Raw genomic sequence first — 20,456 nt, 5'->3', positions numbered from 1 at the left:
AATCACTTTGGAATCAAGGGAAGTTCTTATCTAAAGAACATTCAGACCATTATCTTAAAGTAATGGGTCTGAGATCAGTGATCCCGGAAGTAAGATTCGATCTGAAAGAAGATGAATATCCGGAGATCCAGGAGCAAATTCGAATCAGGAACTGGGAAGTCCTAGCTAATCCTGAAACGAAAGTAGGAAGGAACATGGTCCAGGAGTTCTATGCTAATATGTGGCAGACTGACAAGCAAAGACTATTTGGAACAGCCTGCTACGAATTTCGGACCATGGTCAGGGGAAAGATTGTTCATACCACCCTTGACAAGATCAGAGAGATATTAAAGCTACCTCAACTAAAGGATGATCCAGACTCCTTCAACAGGAGGATGATGAGAGCAGACATTGGCCTGGATAAGATTCTAGAGGACATATGTATCCCTGGAGCCAGTGGACCACCAACACAAAGGGCGTCCCAAATCAACTCAAGAGAGAGGATCTCAAGCCAGCTGCCAGAGGATGGCTGGACTTCATTGGGCATTCTCTGTTGCCCACTAGCAACCGTTCTGAAGTCACAGTTAAAAGAGCAGTGATGATTCATTGCATCATGATGGGAAAGGAAGTGGAGGTTCATCAGCTGATTTCAACTGAGCTTTATAAGATTGCTAACAAAAATTCAAAAGAGGCCAGGTTGGCTTATCCAAGCGTGATTTCTCTGCTCTGCAAGGACGCTGGAGTCAAGATGGGAATAACTGAATATATCCTAATTGAAAAGTCAATCACCAAAGCATCAATGGAGAGACAACAGGCACAGGAGGATCCCATCAAGAAGAGAGCACAGGAATTCCTTCCAGAGATACCTCAAGCTGAATACTGGGAATATCTGGAGACATCCATCACCAAGATGTAGGAAGCTATGGAGCAGATAATAAAACAACAGAAGGAACACAGTCAAATGCTGACCCATATGCTTAAAGAACAAGAGGAGCAGGGATGTGACTTAAGGGAACTGAAGCGCCAAAAGTCTTCTGTAATACCAAGCCTCCCAAGGATCAGAGGAACCCCCATACCCCCAGAATAGAGGTTGTTAATTTCCAATTTCTGCCTTAACTCTGTGACAGTGTCCTTATAAAAAGTTTACCTTAGAAGTCATATAATAGTAATTAGTATTTATTTGATTTTATCTCCAGTTAAGCTATAGTTTATTTTTCTCATCATCATTAAACATGAATAAAGTAGTAGATCTTTGGAATAAGAGGCAATAAAATTTCGAGTTTTAATAAGAGAAATTCTAATTAGTTAAATGTGGTGGCAATGCTTTCTGTCTTCTGAATGAATGCTTGAACAGTGCATATGTCTTTTGAATTTGTTGTTTAAGACTGTTAAATATGTTGGCTCTTGAAAGAATGATGAACATGAGACATGTTATTGATGATCTGAAAAATCATAAAAATGATTCTTGAAGCAAGAAAAAGCAGCAAAGAACAAAGCTTGCAGAAAAAAAAAAAAGCAAGCAGAAAAAGTCAATAACCTTTAAAACCAAAAGGCAAGGGCAATTAAAAGGGATCCCAAGGCTTTGAGCATCAGTGGATAGGAGGGCCTAAAGGAATAAAATCCTGGTCTAAGCGGCTAAACCAAGCTGTCCCTAACCATGTGCTTGTGGCGTGAAGGTGTCAAGTGAAAACTTGAGACTGAGCGGTTAAAGTCAAGGTCCAAAGCAAAAAGAAGAGTGTGCTTAAGAACTCTGGACACCTCTAATTGGGGACTTTAGCAAAGCTGAGTCACAATCTGAAAAGGTTCACCCAATTATGTGTCTGTGGCATTTATGTATCCGGTGGTAATACTGGAAAACAAAGTTCTTAGGGCCACGGCCAAGACTCATAAAGAAGCTGTGTTCAAGAATCATCACACTGAACTAAGAGAATCAATAACATTATCTGAATTCTAAGTTCCTATAGATGCCAATCACTCTGAGCTTCAATGGATAAAGTGAGATGCCAAAACTGTTCAGAAGCAAAAAGCTACTAGTCCCGCTCATCTAAGTAGAATCTGAGCTTCATTCAAAAACTCTGAGATATTATTGCCTCTCAACCTATTAGACTTCTATTTTATTTGTCTAGTTGCTTGAGGACAAGCAACAGTTTAAGTTTGGTGTTGTGATGAGCGGATATTTTATACGCTTTTTGGGGATAATTTCATATAGTTTAGAGTATGTTTTAGTTAGTTTTTAGTCTATTTTTATTAGTTTTTAGGAAAAATTCATATTTCTGGACTCTACTATGAGTTGTGTGTTTTTCTGTAATTTCAGGTATTTTTCTGGCTGAAATTGAAGGAGCTGAGCAAAAATCTGATTCAGGCTGAAAAAGGACTGCTGATGCTGTTGGATTCTGACCTCCCTGCACTCAAAGTGGATTTTCTGGAGCTACAGAACTCGAAATGGCATGCTTCCAATTGCGTTGGAAAGTAGACATCCAGGGCTTTCCAGCAATATATAATAGTCCATACTTTGCACAAGGATAGACGACGTAAACTGGCGTTCAACGCCAGTTCTCTGCCCAATTCTGGCGTCCAGCGCCAGAAAAGGATCAAAAACTGGAGTTGAACGCCCAAACTGGCATAAAAACTGGCGTTCAACTCCACAAATGGCCTCTGCATGTGACTCACTTAAATCTCAGCCCCAGCACACACCAAGTGGGCCCCAGAAGTTGACCTCTGCATCATCCATCATAGTCCACTCATATTTTGTAACCCTAGGCTACTAGTTTAGTATTTAAACAACTTTTAGAGACTTATTTTGTATCTCATGACATTTTCAGATCTAAACTTTGTATTCTCTGACGGCATGAGTCTCTAAACCCCATTGTTGGGGGTGAGGAGCTCTGCTGTGTCTCGATGAATTAATGCAAGTATTTCTGTTTTCCATTCAAACACGCTTGTTCCTATCTAAGATGTTCATTCGCGCTTAACTGTGATGAAGGTGATGATCTGTGACATTCATCACCTTCCTCAACCCACGAACGTGTGCCTGACAACCACCTCCGTTCTATATCAGATTGAATGAGTATCTCTGAGATCTCTTAATCAGAATCTCCGTGGTACAAGCTAGAACTGATGGCGGCATTCATGAGAATCCGGAAAGTCTAAACCTTGTCTGTGGTATTCCGAGTAGGATTCAGGGATTGAATGACTGTGACGAGCTTCAAACTCCTGAAGGCTGGGCGTTAGTGACAGATGCAAAAGGATAGTAAATCCTATTCCAACCGGATCGAGAACCAACCGGTGATTAGCCGTGCTGTGACAGAGCGCGTGAGCGTAGTTTTCACTGGAAGGATGGAAGGTAGCCATTGACAACGGTGACCCACCAACACACAGCTTGCCATAGGAGGACGTGCGTGCGTGAATCAGAAGACAGAGGAAAGCAGAGATTCAGAAGACAAAGCATCTCCAAAACCCCAACATATTCTCCATTACTGCACAACAAGTAACACTTAATTCATGCTCTCCTGGTTATTCGCAATTCACTTGATAAACATAATTGACTTCCTGACTAAGATTTACAAGATAACCATAGATTGCTTCAAACCAACAATCTTCGTGGGATTCGACCCTTACTCACGTAAGGTATTACTTGGACGACCCAGTGCACTTGCTGGTTAGTGGTACGCGTTGTGAAAAGTGTGATTCACAATTCGTGCACCAAGTTTTTGGCGCCGTTGCCGGGGATTGTTCGTGTTTGAACAACTAACGGATTATTTTGTTGCTTAGATTAGGAAAAAAAATATTTCTTTTTGGTTTAGAGTCTTTTATTATTTATCCCTTGTTAAAATACTTCAAACTTATAGCTCAGTTATTTAGAACGTGGTGTTTATGTTCATGATAATTGGCTATCATAACTTTAAAACCTTTTTCAAAAATAATTTTTCTATTAAATCCTGTGCCAAATCTTAAGTTTGGTGTTCTTTCTTCATGTTCTTGTGTTCTTGTGAGTCTTCAAAGTGTTCTTGAGTTTTCCTTGTGTCTTGATCTTAAAATTTTTAAGTTTGGCGTTCCTTGGTGTTTTCCCTCCAAAATTTTCAAAAACAAGGAGCATTAGATCTAAAAATTTTAAATCTTGTACTATCTTATTGTTTTTCTCTCTCCTCACTAAATTCAAAAATATCTTTTCAAAATATCTCTTCTAACTTCCTAACTTCTTATCTTTTCAAAAATTTGTTTCAACTAACCAACCAACTTTTTGTTTGTTTCTTAACTTTTTCAAAACTACCTAACTAACTCTCTCTCTCTAATTTTCAAAAATATCTTCCCTCTTTTTCAAAAATTTCCTTTTTTTTAACTAATTAATTTTTATTTTCTTTTACGAAAAAAAAATAAAAAATAAATAAAAAAATAAAAACATATATTTTTTAATTCCAAAATTCAAATTCTTTTTAGTTATTTTATTTTATTTAAGTATTCACTTCTTATAAAATAAAATAAATAAAAAGATAAATCAGTCCAAGTTATATCCATATATCCATCATGGACATAAGTGGAAATGAACAGTCCAGGAGGACTCTGGGGTCATATTCTAACCCCTCTACTGCTTCATATGGGAGTAGCATATGCATACCCTCCATTGGAGTTAGTAGCTTTGAGTTGAATCCTCAGCTCATTATCATGGTGCAGCAAAGTAGCCAGTATTCCGGTCTTCCACAGGAAGAACCTACAGAGTTTCTGGCATAGTTTTTACAAATTGCTGACACAGTACATGATAAGGAAATAGATCAGGATGTCTATAGACTATTACTGTTTCCATTTGCTGTAAAAGATCAAGCTAAGAGGTGGTTAAATAACCAACCTAAGGCCAGCATAAGAACATGGAAACAGCTGATAGAAAAATTCCTGAATCAGTATTTTCCTCCAAAAAGGATGACACAGCTAAGGCTGGACATCCAAGGCTTTAAACAAGGAGATAATGAATCTCTTTATGATGCCTGGGAGAGATACAGAGAGATGCTACGAAAATGCCCCTCTGAAATGTTTTCAGAGTGGGTTCAGTTAGACATCTTCTACTATGGGCTTGCAAAAGGAGCTCAGATGTCTCTAGATTACTCAGCTGGTGGATCTATCCATATGAGAAAGACAATTGAAGAGGCTCAAGAGCTCATTGATACAGTTGCCAGGAATCAGCATCTGTATCTAAGCAGCAACCCTTCCATGAATGAAGAGGTTAAAACAGTAACTGCTGAATTCAGTACTGTAAAACAAGCTGCTGAATTCAATCAGCAATTGGATTTTCTAACAAAGCAGCTAGCTGAATTCAAGGACAGGCTACAGGAGACAAGGATAGCTAATATACATATGGACGAACAGTTTAAGCAAACAAAGCAGCAGCTATCAAGGCAAATAGCAGAAGAATGCCAAGCAGTTCAATTAAGAAGTGGGAAAACATTAAATACCCCACCTCAAGGCATCAAAAATTCAAGAAATGAGCAACCCACCAAAGATTCACCTGAGGACAGTAAGAGCCCAGGGAAAAATAATTCTGGCACTAAAACGCCAGAAAATGGGTGGAAGGCTGGCGCTGAACGCCCAGACCATGCCCAAAACTGGCGTTCAGCGCCAGAAACAAGGCAGGATTGGCGTTCAACGCCAGAAATGAGCAAGAATCTGGCGTTGAACGCCCAAATGGGGCAGAGTCCAGCGTTGAACGCCCAACATGGGCACATTTCTGGCGTTCAGGCGCCAGGAACAGACAGTGAGCTGGCGTCTAACGTCACTCCAGCTTCTGACTCTGGCACTCAATTGCCAGTGAGGGATCAGACACACACAAGTGCTGATAACAACCCCTCTAAAAAGGCTTCTTTAACCACTAAGGTTGAGGAATATAAAGCCAAGATACCTTATCCTCAAAAACTCCGGAAAGAGGAGCAGGATAAGCAATTTGCTCGCTTTGCAGATTATCTAAGGACTCTTGAAATAAAGATTCCATTTGCAGAGGCACTTGAGCAAATACCTTCTTATGCCAAGTTCATGAAAGAGATCTTGAGTCATAAAAAGGAGTGGAGAGAAATAGAAAGAGTTCTCCTCACTGAAGAATGCAGTGCAGTCATTCTGAAAAGCTTTCCTGAAAAGCTTAAAGACCCTGGGAGTTTTCTGATACCATGCATATTAGAAGGTGATTGCACCAAGACAGCTTTATGCGATCTTGGGGCAAGCATCAACCTGATACCTGCATCCACTATCAGGAAGCTTGGCTTAACTGAAGAAGTTAAACCAACCCGGATATGTCTCCAACTTGCTGATGGTTCCACTAAATACCCATCAGGCGTGATTGAGGACATGATTGTCAGAGTTGGGCCATTCGCCTTTCCCACTGACTTTGTTGTGCTGGAAATGGAGGAGCACAAAAGTGCTACTCTCATTCTAGGAAGACCCTTCCTAGCAACTGGACGATCCCTCATTGATGTCCAACAGGGGGAAATAACCCTGAGAGTCAATGATGATGAGTTTAAGTTGAACGCTGTCAAAGCCATGCAGCATCCAGACACATCAACAGACTGCATGAAAGTTGATCTCATTGACTCTTTGGTAGAAGAGATCAACATGGCTGAGAGTCTCGAATCAGAGTTTGAAGACATCTTTAAAGATGTTCAGCCTGATTTGGAGGATTCAGAGGACATGGAAGAGCCTCTGAACTTTCTTCTGAAAGAGGAAAAACCTCCTAAACCCGAGCTCAAGCCACTACCACCATCCTTGAAATACGCATTTCTGGGAGAAGGTGACACTTTTCCAGTGATCATAAGCTCTGCTTTAAATTCACAGGAAGAGGAAGCACTTATTCAAGTGCTAAGGACACACAAGACAGCTCTTGGGTGGTCCATAGGTGACCTTAAGGGCATAAGCCCAGCTAGATGCATGCACAAAATCCTATTGGAGGATAATGCCAAACCAGTGGTTCAACCACAGAGGCGGCTAAATCCAGCCATGAAGGAAGTGGTGCAGAAAGAGGTCACCAAATTACTAGAGGCTGGGATTATTTATCCCATTTCTGATAGCCCCTGGGTGAGCCCTGTTCAAGTCGTCCCAAAAAAGGGAGGCATGACAGTGATTCATAATGAAAAAAATGAACTGGTTCCTACAAGAACAGTTACAGGATGGCGCATGTGTATTAACTACAGAAGGCTCAATACAGCCACCAGAAAGGATCATTTTCCTTTACCATTCATAGACCAGATGCTAGAGAGACTAGCAGGTCATGATTATTACTGCTTTTTGGATGGCTATTCAGGCTATAACCAGATTGCAGTGGATCCCCAGGATCAAGAGAAAACAGCATTCACATGTCCATCTGGAGTGTTTGCTTATAGAAGGATTCCATTTGGGCTATGTAATGCGCCGGCAACCTTCCAGAGATGCATGCTCTCTATTTTCTCTGACATGGTGGAAAAATTTCTGGAAGTCTTCATGGATGACTTCTCAGTATATGGAGACTCATTCAGCTCCTGTCTTGATCACCTAAAACTTGTTCTGAAAAGATGCCAAGAAACCAACCTAGTGTTAAACTGGGAAAAGTGTCACTTCATGGTGACTGAAGGAATTGTTCTTGGGCATAAAATCTCAAACAAGGGAATAGAGGTGGATCAAGCAAAAATAGAGGTAATTGAAAAATTACCACCACCTGCCAATGTTAAGGCAATCAGAAGCTTTCTGGGGCATGCAGGATTCTATAGGAGGTTTATAAAGGATTTTTCAAAAATCGCAAAACCTCTAAGCAATCTGCTAGCTGCTGACATGCCATTTGTGTTTAACACAGCATGCCTGCAGGTGTTTGAAACGCTGAAAGCTAAGCTGGTCACAGCACCAGTCATTTCTGCACCAGACTGGACATTGCCATTTGAGTTAATGTGTGATGCCAGTAATCATGCCATTGGTGCAGTATTGGGACAGAGGCATGACAAGCTTCTGCATGTCATTTATTATGCCAGTCGCGTTCTAAATGATGCCCAGAAAAATTACACAACCACAGAAAAAGAACTACTTGCAGTGGTTTACGCCATTGACAAGTTCAGATCATACTTAGTAGGATCAAAAGTGATTGTGTATACTGACCATGCTGCTCTTAAATATCTACTCACAAAGCAGGATTTAAAACCCAGGCTCATCAGATGGGTGTTGCTTCTGCAAGAGTTTGATATAGAAATAAGAGACAGAAAAGGGACAGAGAACCAAATGGCTGATCATCTGTCCCGGATAGAGCCAGTGGAAGGGACGTCCCTCCCCTTTCTTGAGATCTCTGAGACGTTCCCTGATGAGCATCTATTTGCCATTCAGGAAGCACCATGGTTTGCCGATATTGCAAACTATAAAGCTGCACGATTCATACCCAAGGAGTACAATAGAATACAAAAGAAGAAATTAGTCACTGATGCAAAGTACTACTTGTGGGATGAACCCTATCTCTTTAAGAGATGTGCAGACGGAATTATCCGTAGGTGTGTGCCCAGAGAATCCTATGGCATTGCCATGGATCTCAATATGGAGGCCATTTCGGAGGTGAGCGAACAGCCACCAAGGTCCTCCAATGTGGCTTCTATTGGCCCACACTCTATAAAGATTCCCGAGAGTTTGTACGTAATTGTGACAGTTGCCAAAGAGCTGGTAATCTGCCTCATGGTTACGCCATGCCTCAGCAAGGAATCTTGGAAATAGAGTTGTTTGATGTATGGGGAATTGACTTCATGGGACCTTTCCCACCATCATACTCAAACACTTATATTCTGGTGGCAGTTGACTATGTATCAAAATGGGTCGAGGCTATTGCCACTCCCACTAATGATACTAAAACAGTGCTGAAGTTCCTCCAGAAACACATCTTTAGCAGGTTTGGTGTCCCTAGAGTGTTAATCAGTGATGGGGGCACTCACTTCTGCAATAAACAGCTTTACTCTGCCATGGTTCGGTATGGAATTCGCCACAAAGTGGCCACTCCATATCATCCACAAACCAACGGGCAAGCTGAAGTCTCTAACAGAGAATTAAAGAGAATCCTGGAACGGACAGTAAATACCCGTAGAAAGGATTGGGCAAGGAGCTTGGATGATGCTCTGTGGGCTTACAGAACAGCATTCAAGACCCCTATAGGGACCTCTCCATACCAACTCGTGTATGGTAAGGCATGCCACTTGCCCGTGGAACTGGAACATAAGGCCTACTGGGCAATCAGATTCCTAAACTTAGATGCCAAATTAGCAGGAGAAAAACGATTGCTCTAGCTAAATGAGCTAGAGGAATTCAGATTCACAGCTTTCGAAAATGCCAAGCTTTATAAAGAAAAATAAAAAAAATGGCATGACAGAAAGCTGTCATCTAGAATCTTTGAACCAGGATAGAAGGTCCTGTTGTTTAACTCTAGACTCAGGCTATTCCCCGGGAAACTGAAATCCCGGTGGAGGGGACCATACGTGATTACAAGTGTGTCACCATATGGTTACGTGGAGCTTCAAGATATTGATTCTGATAAGAAGTTCATTGTCAATGGACAAAGAATCAAGCATTATCTTGAAGGCAACATTGAGCAAGAATGCTCAAGGCTGAAGCTAGATTAAAAGCTCAGCAAGGTCCAGCTAAAGACAATAAAGAAGCGCTTTCTGGGAGGCAACCTAGCCATGGGGCATTAATCCTCTAAGCATTTTGCCCTATTTTTCTTTTTTATTTGTTTATATAAAGTTTACTGACACTAAGGTAAAGGATCAATTGCATAAGTTTACAGGGTTACAGAAGGAATTTGCACACAAAACAGAGATTGGAAGCTCAATGGCAAGAAAACGCCAGTAAAGGGGCATTTTGGGCGTTCAGCGCCCAAAATGGGCATCCACTGGGCGCTGAACGCCAGTACTGGCAGCAATTGGGCGTTCAACGCCAGAAATGGCCACCCACTGGGCGTTGAACGCCAGGAATGGCAGCAACTGGGCGCTGAACGCCCAGGAGATCAGCATTTGGGCGCTGAACGCCCAAAACAGGCAGTGTTTGGGCGTTCAAACGCCAGGAGGACAGGGAGGAGCCAAATCCAGTAATCCCACACGTATTTCCATTTTAATTTCAAATTTTATGCTTCAATGCATGATTTTTACATGAACATATCAAGAACCCTGATTTCTAAAATCCTTAATTTCTAAAAATCCATCTTTCCAAATTCAATCCAACTCTTTTCAAAATCTTTTCTGAAAACAAATCTATCTTTTTCACTCAAAAATCTTTTCAACTAATCCATATCTTTTTCAAATATCCATATTATCTTTTTCAAAATTCAGAGTTATCTTTTTCAAAAATCTATCATATCTTTTCAAAATTAAACTCTATCTTCTATCTTATCTTTTTCAACTCAATCTTTTTATCTTATCTCTTCCAATTTTTCGAAAACCCACCCCCACCCCTTTAAATTGGGTTCGGCCTCCCCCCTCCTTCATCAACAAGTGCTACTCAATATCCTTCTATCCCTCTCCTTTCTTTTCTTTTGCTTGAGGACAAGCAAACCTCTAAGTTTGGTGTGTTTATCCGAGATCACTACTAAGATTATGGCTCTCAAAGGAAAACAATCCACTCCAAGAGGCAAGAAAGAGAGCGTTCCAAAATCACTTTGGAATCAAGGGAAGTTCTTATCTAAAGAACATTCAGACCATTATCTTAAAGTAATGGGTCTGAGATCAGTGATCCCGGAAGTAAGATTCGATCTGAAAGAAGATGAATATCCGGAGATCCAGGAGCAAATTCGAATCAGGAACTGGGAAGTCCTAGCTAATCCTGAAACGAAAGTAGGAAGGAACATGGTCCAGGAGTTCTATGCTAATATGTGGCAGACTAACAAGCAAAGACTATTTGGAACAGCCTGCTACGAATTTCGGACCATGGTCAGGGGAAAGATTGTTCATACCACCCCTGACAAGATCAGAGAGATATTAAAGCTACCTCAGCTAAAGGATGATCCAGACTCCTTCAACAGGAGGATGATGAGAGCAAACATTGGCCTGGATAAGATTCTAGAGGACATATGTATCCCTGGAGCCAGTGGACCACCAACACAAAGGGCGTCCCAAATCAACTCAAGAGAGAGGATCTCAAGCCAGCTGCCAGAGGATGGCTGGACTTCATTGGGCGTTCTCTGTTGCCCACTAGCAACCGTTCTGAAGTCACAGTTAAAAGAGCAGTGATGATTCATTGCATCATGATGGGAAAGGAAGTGGAGGTTCATCAGCTGATTTCAACTGAGCTTTATAAGATTGCTAACAAAAATTCAAAAGAGGCCAGGTTGGCTTATCCAAGCGTGATTTCTCTGCTCTGCAAGGACGCTGGAGTCAAGATGGGAATAACTGAATATATCCTAATTGAAAAGTCAATCACCAAAGCATCAATGGAGAGACAACAGGCACAGGAGGATCCCATCAAGAAGAGAGCACAGGAATTCCTTCCAGAGATACCTCAAGCTGAATACTGGGAATATCTGGAGACATCCATCACCAAGATGTAGGAAGCTATGGAGCAGATAATAAAACAACAGAAGGAACACAGTCAAATGCTGACCCATATGCTTAAAGAACAAGAGGAGCAGGGATGTGACTTAAGGGAACTGAAGCGCCAAAAGTCTTCTGTAATACCAAGCCTCCCAAGGATCAGAGGAACCCCCATACCCCCAGAATAGAGGTTGTTAATTTCCAATTTCTGCCTTAACTCTATGACAGTGTCCTTATAAAAAGTTTACCTTAGAAGTCATATAATAGTAATTAGTATTTATTTGATTTTATCTCCAGTTAAGCTATAGTTTATTTTTCTCATCATCATTAAACATGAATAAAGTAGTAGATCTTTGGAATAAGAGGCAATAAAATTTCGAGTTTTAATAAGAGAAATTCTAATTAGTTAAATGTGGTGGCAATGCTTTCTGTCTTCTGAATGAATGCTTGAACAGTGCATATGTCTTTTGAATTTGTTGTTTAAGACTGTTAAATATGTTGGCTCTTGAAAGAATGATGAACATGAGACATGTTATTGATGATCTGAAAAATCATAAAAATGATTCTTGAAGCAAGAAAAAGCAGCAAAGAACAAAGCTTGCAGAAAAAAAAAAAAGCAAGCAGAAAAAGTCAATAACCTTTAAAACCAAAAGGCAAGGGCAATTAAAAGGGATCCCAAGGCTTTGAGCATCAGTGGATAGGAGGGCCTAAAGGAATAAAATCCTGGTCTAAGCGGCTAAACCAAGCTGTCCCTAACCATGTGCTTGTGGCGTGAAGGTGTCAAGTGAAAACTTGAGACTGAGCGGTTAAAGTCAAGGTCCAAAGCAAAAAGAAGAGTGTGCTTAAGAACTCTGGACACCTCTAATTGGGGACTTTAGCAAAGCTGAGTCACAATCTGAAAAGGTTCACCCAATTATGTGTCTGTGGCATTTATGTATCCGGTGGTAATACTGGAAAACAAAGTGCTTAGGGCCACGGCCAAGACTCATAAAGAAGCTGTGTTCAAGAATCATCACACTGAACTAAGAGAATCAATAACATTATCTGAATTCTAAGTTTCTATAGATGCCAATCACTCTGAGCTTCAATGGATAAAGTGAGATGCCAAAACTGTTCAGAAGCAAAAAGCTACTAGTCCCGCTCATCTAAATAGAATCTGAGCTTCATTCAAAAACTCTGAGATATTATTGCCTCTCAACCTATTAGTCTTCTATTTTATTTGTCTAGTTGCTTGAGGACAAGCAACAGTTTAAGTTTGGTGTTGTGATGAGCGGATATTTTATACGCTTTTTGGGGATAATTTCATATAGTTTAGAGTATGTTTTAGTTAGTTTTTAGTCTATTTTTATTAGTTTTTAGGAAAAATTCATATTTCTGGACTCTACTATGAGTTGTGTGTTTTTCTGTAATTTCAGGTATTTTTCTGGCTGAAATTGAAGGAGCTGAGCAAAAATCTGATTCAGGCTGAAAAAGGACTGCTGATGCTGTTGGATTCTGACCTCCCTGCACTCAAAGTGAATTTTCTGGAGCTACAGAACTCTAAATGGTATGCTTCCAATTGCGTTGGAAAGTAGACATCCAGGGCTTTCCAGCAATATATAATAGTCCATACTTTGCACAAGGATAGACGACGTAAACTGGCGTTCAACGCCAGTTCTCTGCCCAATTCTGGCGTCCAGCGCCAGAAAAGGATCAAAAACTGGAGTTGAACGCCCAAACTGGCATAAAAACTGGCGTTCAACTCCACAAATGGCCTCTGCACGTGACTCACTTAAATCTCAGCCCCAGCACACACCAAGTGGGCCCCAGAAGTTGACCTCTGCATCATCCATCATAGTCCACTCATATTTTGTAACCCTAGGCTACTAGTTTAGTATTTAAACAACTTTTAGAGACTTATTTTGTATCTCATGACATTTTCAGATCTAAACTTTGTATTCTCTGACGGCATGAGTCTCTAAACCCCATTGTTGGGGGTGAGGAGCTCTGCTGTGTCTCGATGAATTAATGCAAGTATTTCTGTTTTCCATTCAAACACGCTTGTTCCTATCTAAGATGTTCATTCGCGCTTAACTGTGATGAAGGTGATGATCTGTGACATTCATCACCTTCCTCAACCCACGAACGTGTGCCTGACAACCACCTCCGTTCTATATCAGATTGAATGAGTATCTCTGAGATCTCTTAATCAGAATCTCCGTGGTACAAGCTAGAACTGATGGCGGCATTCATGAGAATCCGGAAAGTCTAAACCTTGTCTGTGGTATTCCGAGTAGGATTCAGGGATTGAATGACTGTGACGAGCTTCAAACTCCTGAACGCGTGGGCCGTTTTGTGCTAAACGCACACCAGCCGCACGATTCCAGCCCAACTTTCTGGGCGTTGGATCTTGATGCCGATTTCCAGTTCACGCCCACGCGTGGCCTGGGCGCTCGCGTGGGGTGATCTTTTTTTTTTTTTATGCAGTATGCAGAATGCAATGAATGTTATGCACAATTCCAGGTTCAATCAAAATTGAAAAACAGACTAAAATAGAAAAGGAACGATCATACCATAGTGGGTTGTCTCCCACCTAGCACTTTTAGTTAAAGTCCTTAAGTTGGACATTTGATGAGCTTCCTGTTATGGTGGCTTGTGCTTGAATTCATCCAGAAATCTCCACCAATGTTTGGAATGCCAACAGCCTCTGGGGTCCCAAACAAGGCACGTAAAGCCCTTGAGCAGTTTTAAACAGGTTCTCAGGCTTCCGGGGTGTTGAATGTCAGAACAGATTTCAGGATCCCAAACATTACTTTTACACCCGTTTGTGTCTTTATCTGCATTTTTTCAGCCGGGTGATAAGTAATCGGGATTCTCACTGTAGTGACCAAACAGCTTCCGAGATCCATACAATTGAGCTTGGCACCAATCCTTGCACCTCAAATTAAAGTGTGAAACCTCATTGAATCTTGCATACTGATGAGCGGATAATTTATACGCTTTTTGGCATTGTTTTTAGTATGTTTTTAGTATATTTTAGTTAGTTTTCATTATATTTTTATTAGTTTTTAAATAAAAATCACATTTCTGGACTTTACTATGAGTTTATGTGTTTTTCTATGATTTCAGGTATTTTCTAACTGAAATTGAGGGACATGAGCAAAAATCTGATTCAGAGGCTGAAAAAGGACTGCAGATGCTGTTGGATTCTGACCTCCCTGCACTCGAAGTGAATTTTCTGGAGCTACAGAAGTCCAATTGGCACGCTCTTAATTGAATTGGAAAGTAGACATCCTGGGATTTCCAGCAATGTATAATAGTTCATACTTTGCCCGAGATTTGATGGCCCAAACTGGCATTCCAAGTCAGCATAGAAATTCTGGCGTCAAAACGCCAGAACTGGCATAAAAGCTGGAGTTAAACGCCCAAACTGGCACAAAATCTGGCGTTTAACTCCAAGAAAAGTCTCTACACGTGAAAGCTTCAATGCTCAGCCCAAGCACACACCAAATGGGCCCGGAAAGTGGATTCTGCATCATTTACTCATTTCTGTAAACCCTAGAATACTAGTTTTCTATAAATAGGACCTTTTGCTATTGTATTTTCAGACTGAGATACACTTTTTACACACTTAATCATACTTTTCATCTTTGGGAGGCTGGCCATTCGGCCATGCCTAGATCTTTTGTTCTTATGTATTTTCAACGGTAGAGTTTCTATACACCATAGATTAAGGTGTGGAGCTATGTTGTTCTTCATGAATTAATGCAAAGTACTACTATTTTTCTATTCAATTCACGCCTACTTCTTCTCTAAGATATACACTCGTTCTTCAACTTGATGAATGTGATGATCCGTGACACTCATCATCATTCTCACCTATGAACGCGTTCCTGACAACCACTTCCCTTCTACATGCAACCAAGCTTGAATGTATATCTCTTGGGTTTCTAATCTAAGATTAGAACCTTCGTGGTATAGGCTAGAATTATTGGCAGCCATTCCTGAGATCCGAAAAGTCTAAACCTTGTTTGTGGTATTCCGAGTAGGATCTGGGAAGGGATGACTGTGACGAACTTCAAACTAGCGAGTGTTGGGCGTGTCACAGACGCAAAAGGATCAATGGATCCTATTCCAACATGATCAAGAACCGACAGATGATTAGCCGTGCGGTGACAGCGCATTTGGAACATTTTCACTGAGAGGACGGGAAGTAGTCATTGACAACGGTGATGCTCAACATAAAGCTTGCCATGGAAAGAAGTATGAATGATTGGATGAAAGCAATAGGAAAGCAGAAGTTTAGGAGGAACAAAGCATCTTCATACGCTTATCTGAAATTCTAACCAATGAATTACATAAGTATCTCTATCTTTATTTTATGTTTTATTCATATTTTAATTATCAATTCTCCATAATCATTTGAATCCTCATGACTGAGATTTACAAGATGACCATAGCTTGCTTCAAGCCGACAGACTCCGTGGGATCGACCCTTACTCACGTAAGGTTTATTACTTGGACGACCCAGTGCACTTGCTGGTTAGTTGTGCGGAGTTGTGACAAAGAGTTGAGATTACAATTGTGCGTACCATGATGTTGGCGCCATTGATGATCACAATTTCGTGCACCAAGTTTTTGGCGCCGTTGCCGGGGATTGTTCGAGTTTGGACAACTGACGGTTTATCTTGTTGCTTAGATTAGGTAATTTTATTTTATGTTTAAGCTTTTTACTTTTTATTTTCGAAAAAAAATTTCAAAAAAACAAAAATTTTCTATTCTGTTCTTCAGATTTTTTAAGAATGAATTCTAGAGTTTCATGATAATTTGTTGAAGTCTGGCTGGCTGTGAAGTGATGAGCGGATATTTTATACGCTTTTTGGGGATAATTTCATATAGTTTAGAGTATGTTTTAGTTAGTTTTTAGTCTATTTTTATTAGTTTTTAGGAAAAATTCATATTTCTGGACTCTACTATGAGTTGTGTGTTTTTCTATAATTTCAGGTATTTTTCTGGCTGAAATTGAAGGAGCTGAGCAAAAATCTGATTCAGGCTGAAAAAGGACTGCTGATGCTGTTGGATTCTGACCTCCCTGCACTCAAAGTGGATTTTCTGGAGCTACAGAACTCTAAATGGCATGCTTCCAATTGCGTTGGAAAGTAGACATCTAGGGCTTTCCAGCAATATATAATAGTCCATACTTTGCACAAGGATAGACGACGTAAACTGGCGTTCAACGCCAGTTCTCTGCCCAATTCTGGCGTCCAGCGCCAGAAAAGGATAAAAAACTGGAGTTGAACGCCCAAACTGGCATAAAAACTGGCGTTCAACTCCACAAATGGCCTCTGCACGTGACTTACTTAAATCTCAGCCCCAGCACACACCAAGTGGGCCCCAGAAGTTGACCTCTGCATCATCCATCATAGTCCACTCATATTTTGTAACCCTAGGCTACTAGTTTAGTATTTAAACAACTTTTAGAGACTTATTTTGTATCTCATGACATTTTCAGATCTAAACTTTGTATTCTCTGACGGCATGAGTCTCTAAACCCCATTGTTGGGGGTGAGGAGCTCTGCTGTGTCTCGATGAATTAATGCAAGTATTTCTGTTTTCCATTCAAACACGCTTGTTCCTATCTAAGATGTTCATTCGCGCTTAACTGTGATGAAGGTGATGATCTGTGACATTCATCACCTTCCTCAACCCACGAACGTGTGCCTGACAACCACCTCCGTTCTATATCAGATTGAATGAGTATCTCTGAGATCTCTTAATCAGAATCTCCGTGGTACAAGCTAGAACTGATGGCGGCATTCATGAGAATCCGGAAAGTCTAAACCTTGTCTGTGGTATTCCGAGTAGGATTCAGGGATTGAATGACTGTGACGAGCTTCAAACTCCTGAAGGCTGGGCGTTAGTGACAGATGCAAAAGGATAGTAAATCCTATTCCAACCGGATCGAGAACCAACCGGTGATTAGCCGTGCTGTGACAGAGCGCGTGAGCGTAGTTTTCACTGGAAGGATGGAAGGTAGCCATTGACAACGGTGACCCACCAACACACAGCTTGCCATAGGAGGACGTGCGTGCGTGAATCAGAAGACAGAGGAAAGCAGAGATTCAGAAGACAAAGCATCTCCAAAACCCCAACATATTCTCCATTACTGCACAACAAGTAACACTTAATTCATGCTCTCCTGGTTATTCGCAATTCACTTGATAAACATAATTGACTTCCTGACTAAGATTTACAAGATAACCATAGATTGCTTCAAACCAACAATCTTCGTGGGATTCGACCCTTACTCACGTAAGGTATTACTTGGACGACCCAGTGCACTTGCTGGTTAGTGGTACGCGTTGTGAAAAGTGTGATTCACAATTCGTGCACCATGAAGCCATGTCTAATTTTTTGGACTGAGCTTTTAACTTATCATCACAAGAGCTTGTTGATTTCTATCAATTTTGCTGTTGAGAGTAATGATCTGCTAAAGCTTGGCTGGCCATTGGCTATGTCTAGTGTTTTGGACCGAAGCTTTCACTGAAAGCTTGGCTGGCTAGTAAGCCATGTCTAATTCCTGGACCGGAGTTTTAGACTAACATTGCAATGATTCCTGGAATTTTTATTAAAAATTTTGAATCCCTTTATTTTCTTTTCCATATAATTTTTGAAAAATCACAAAAAAATTGATAAAATCATAAAAATCAAAAATATTTTATGTTTCTTGTTTGAGTCTAGGGTTTAATTTTAAGTTTGGTGTCAATTGCATGTCTTTATTCTTCTTGCATTTTTCAAATATATGCATTATGTTCTTCATTGATCTTCAAGTCATTCTTGATGATTTTCTTGCTCTGATCTTTAATTTCTCTTATTTTGTGTCTTTTGTTATTTCCTACATGCATTTTTAAATTGTTATAGTCCTTAGTATACAAACTTCTGAGTTTGGTGTCTTGCATGTCTTGTTTATTTGATCTTAGTTGCATTTTTTTATTGTTTCTCATCATTTAAAAATCCAAAAAAGAAATTTAAATTTGTGTCTTTTCAAGTCAATAACACAGAGAATTGAAGATTCAGAATATTCAGCAGAGGAATTACACAGAAAAAGCTGGGCATTCAAAACACCCAGTGAAAAAGGAAAACTGGCGTTTAAACGCCAGTCAGGGTACCTGGCTGGGCGTTAAATGCCCAAAAAGGTAGCATTTTGGGCGTTAAACGCCAGAATGGATGCCATTCTGGGCGTTTAACGCTAGGAGGACACTAGAGGGAAGATTTTGTTTTTAATTCAAATCTTTTTCAAATTTTCATAATTTTTCAAAATCAATTTTTTTTTCAAATCATATCTTTTCAATCATATCTTTTTAAAATCAATTTCTTTTCAATTTTTTTATTACTATTTTCGAAAATCCTTGCTACAATTAGTGATTTAATTCAAAATTTTCAAGTTGTTACTTGCCTATTAAGAAAGGATCAAAAGTTTTAATTCTAGAATCATATCTTTTAATTTCTTGTTGGTCAAGTAATCAACTTTAATTTTAAAAACTTTCTCTTTTTAATTTGATTCTCAATCATATCTTCTCAATCATATCTTGTCAATCACATCTTTTTCAAAATTAAGTTTCAATCATATCTTTTTGATTTCTAATTTCAAAATCTTTTTCAAAAATCACTTAATTTCTTTCCCAATCTTAGTTTTCAAAAATCAATTACCAAATTTTCAAAATTGCTCTTATTATTTCAAAATCTTTTTACTTTATTTTCGAAAATTCTTCCCCTCTTCTCACATCCTTCTATTTAAAGGACTAACACCTCTCCATTATCAACAATTCGAACTCTATCCCTCTTGATAAGTTTGAATTCTTTCTTCTCTACCTCATCCTTCTATTTTTATTTTCCTCTGACACCTCAAGGAATCTCTATACTGTGACATAGAGGATTCCATATTTTCTTCTCCTCTCTTTTCATATGAGCAGGAGCAAGGACAAGGGCATTCTTGTTGAAGTTGATCCTGAACCTGAAAGGACCTTGAAGAGAAAGCTCAGAGAAGCTAAAGTACAACTCTCTATAGAGGACCTAACAGAACTTTTCAAACAAGAAGAAGCCATGGCAGCCAAAAACAACAACAATGCCAACAATGCAAGGAAGGTGCTTGGTGACTTTACTGCACCTACTCCTGACTTCTATGGGAAAAGCATCTCAATCCCTGCCATTGGAGCAAACAACTTTGAGCTTAAGCCTCAATTAGTTTCTCTGATGCAACAGAATTACAAGTTTCATGGACTTCCATTGGAAGATCCTCATCAGTTCTTAGCTGAATTCTTGCAAATCTGTGACACTGTCAAGACCAATGGGGTTGATCCCGAGGTCTACAAGCTTATGCTCTTTCCCTTTGCTGTAAGAGACAGAGCTAGAATATGGTTGGATTCACAACCTAAAGAAAGCCTAAACTCTTGGAAAAAGCTAGTCAATGCCTTCTTGGCAAAGTTCTTTCCACCTCAAAAATTGAGCAAGCTTAGAGTGGAAGTCCAAACCTTCAGACAGAAGGAAGGTGAATCCCTCTATGAAGCTTGGGAAAGATACAAATAATTGATCAGAAGGTGTCCTTCTGACATGCTTTCAGAATGGAGCATCATCGGTATCTTCTATGATGGTCTGTCTGAACTGTCCAATATGTCATTAGACAGCTCTACTGGAGGATCTCTTCATCTGAAGAAGACGCCTGCAGAAGCTCAGGAACTCATTGAAATGGTTGCAAATAACCAATTCATGTACACTTCTGAAAGGAATCCTGTGAATAATAGGACGAATCAGAAGAAATGAGTTCTTGAGATTGATACTCTAAATGCCATATTGACTCAGAACAAAATATTAACTCAGCAAGTCAATATGATTTCTCAAAGTCTGTCTGGCATGCAAGCAGCAACAGGCAGTACCAAAGAAGCTTCATCTGAAGAAGAAGCTTATGATCCTGAGAATCCAGCAATGGAAGAGGTGAATCACATA

At 40.0% G+C, this 20,456-nt stretch overlaps 1 non-coding gene across 1 annotated transcript; it reads right to left on the bottom strand.

Annotated features, from left to right (window-relative positions):
* Positions 1 to 19,961: 19,961 nt before the first annotated feature.
* Positions 19,962 to 20,069, bottom strand: LOC148571871 (small nucleolar RNA R71). Its single transcript, XR_015908674.1, has one exon. It is a non-coding gene; the product is annotated as a small nucleolar RNA R71 (small nucleolar RNA).
* Positions 20,070 to 20,456: the final 387 nt, after the last annotated feature.

The sequence above is a fragment of the Arachis ipaensis genome, chromosome B3 (genome assembly GCF_059453495.1).
Source record: "Arachis ipaensis isolate K30076 ecotype BB chromosome B3, ASM5945349v1, whole genome shotgun sequence".
NCBI lineage: Eukaryota > Viridiplantae > Streptophyta > Magnoliopsida > Fabales > Fabaceae > Arachis > Arachis ipaensis.
The sequence above is the reverse complement of the archived record's forward strand: the minus strand, read 5'-3'. Positions and strand labels throughout refer to the sequence as shown.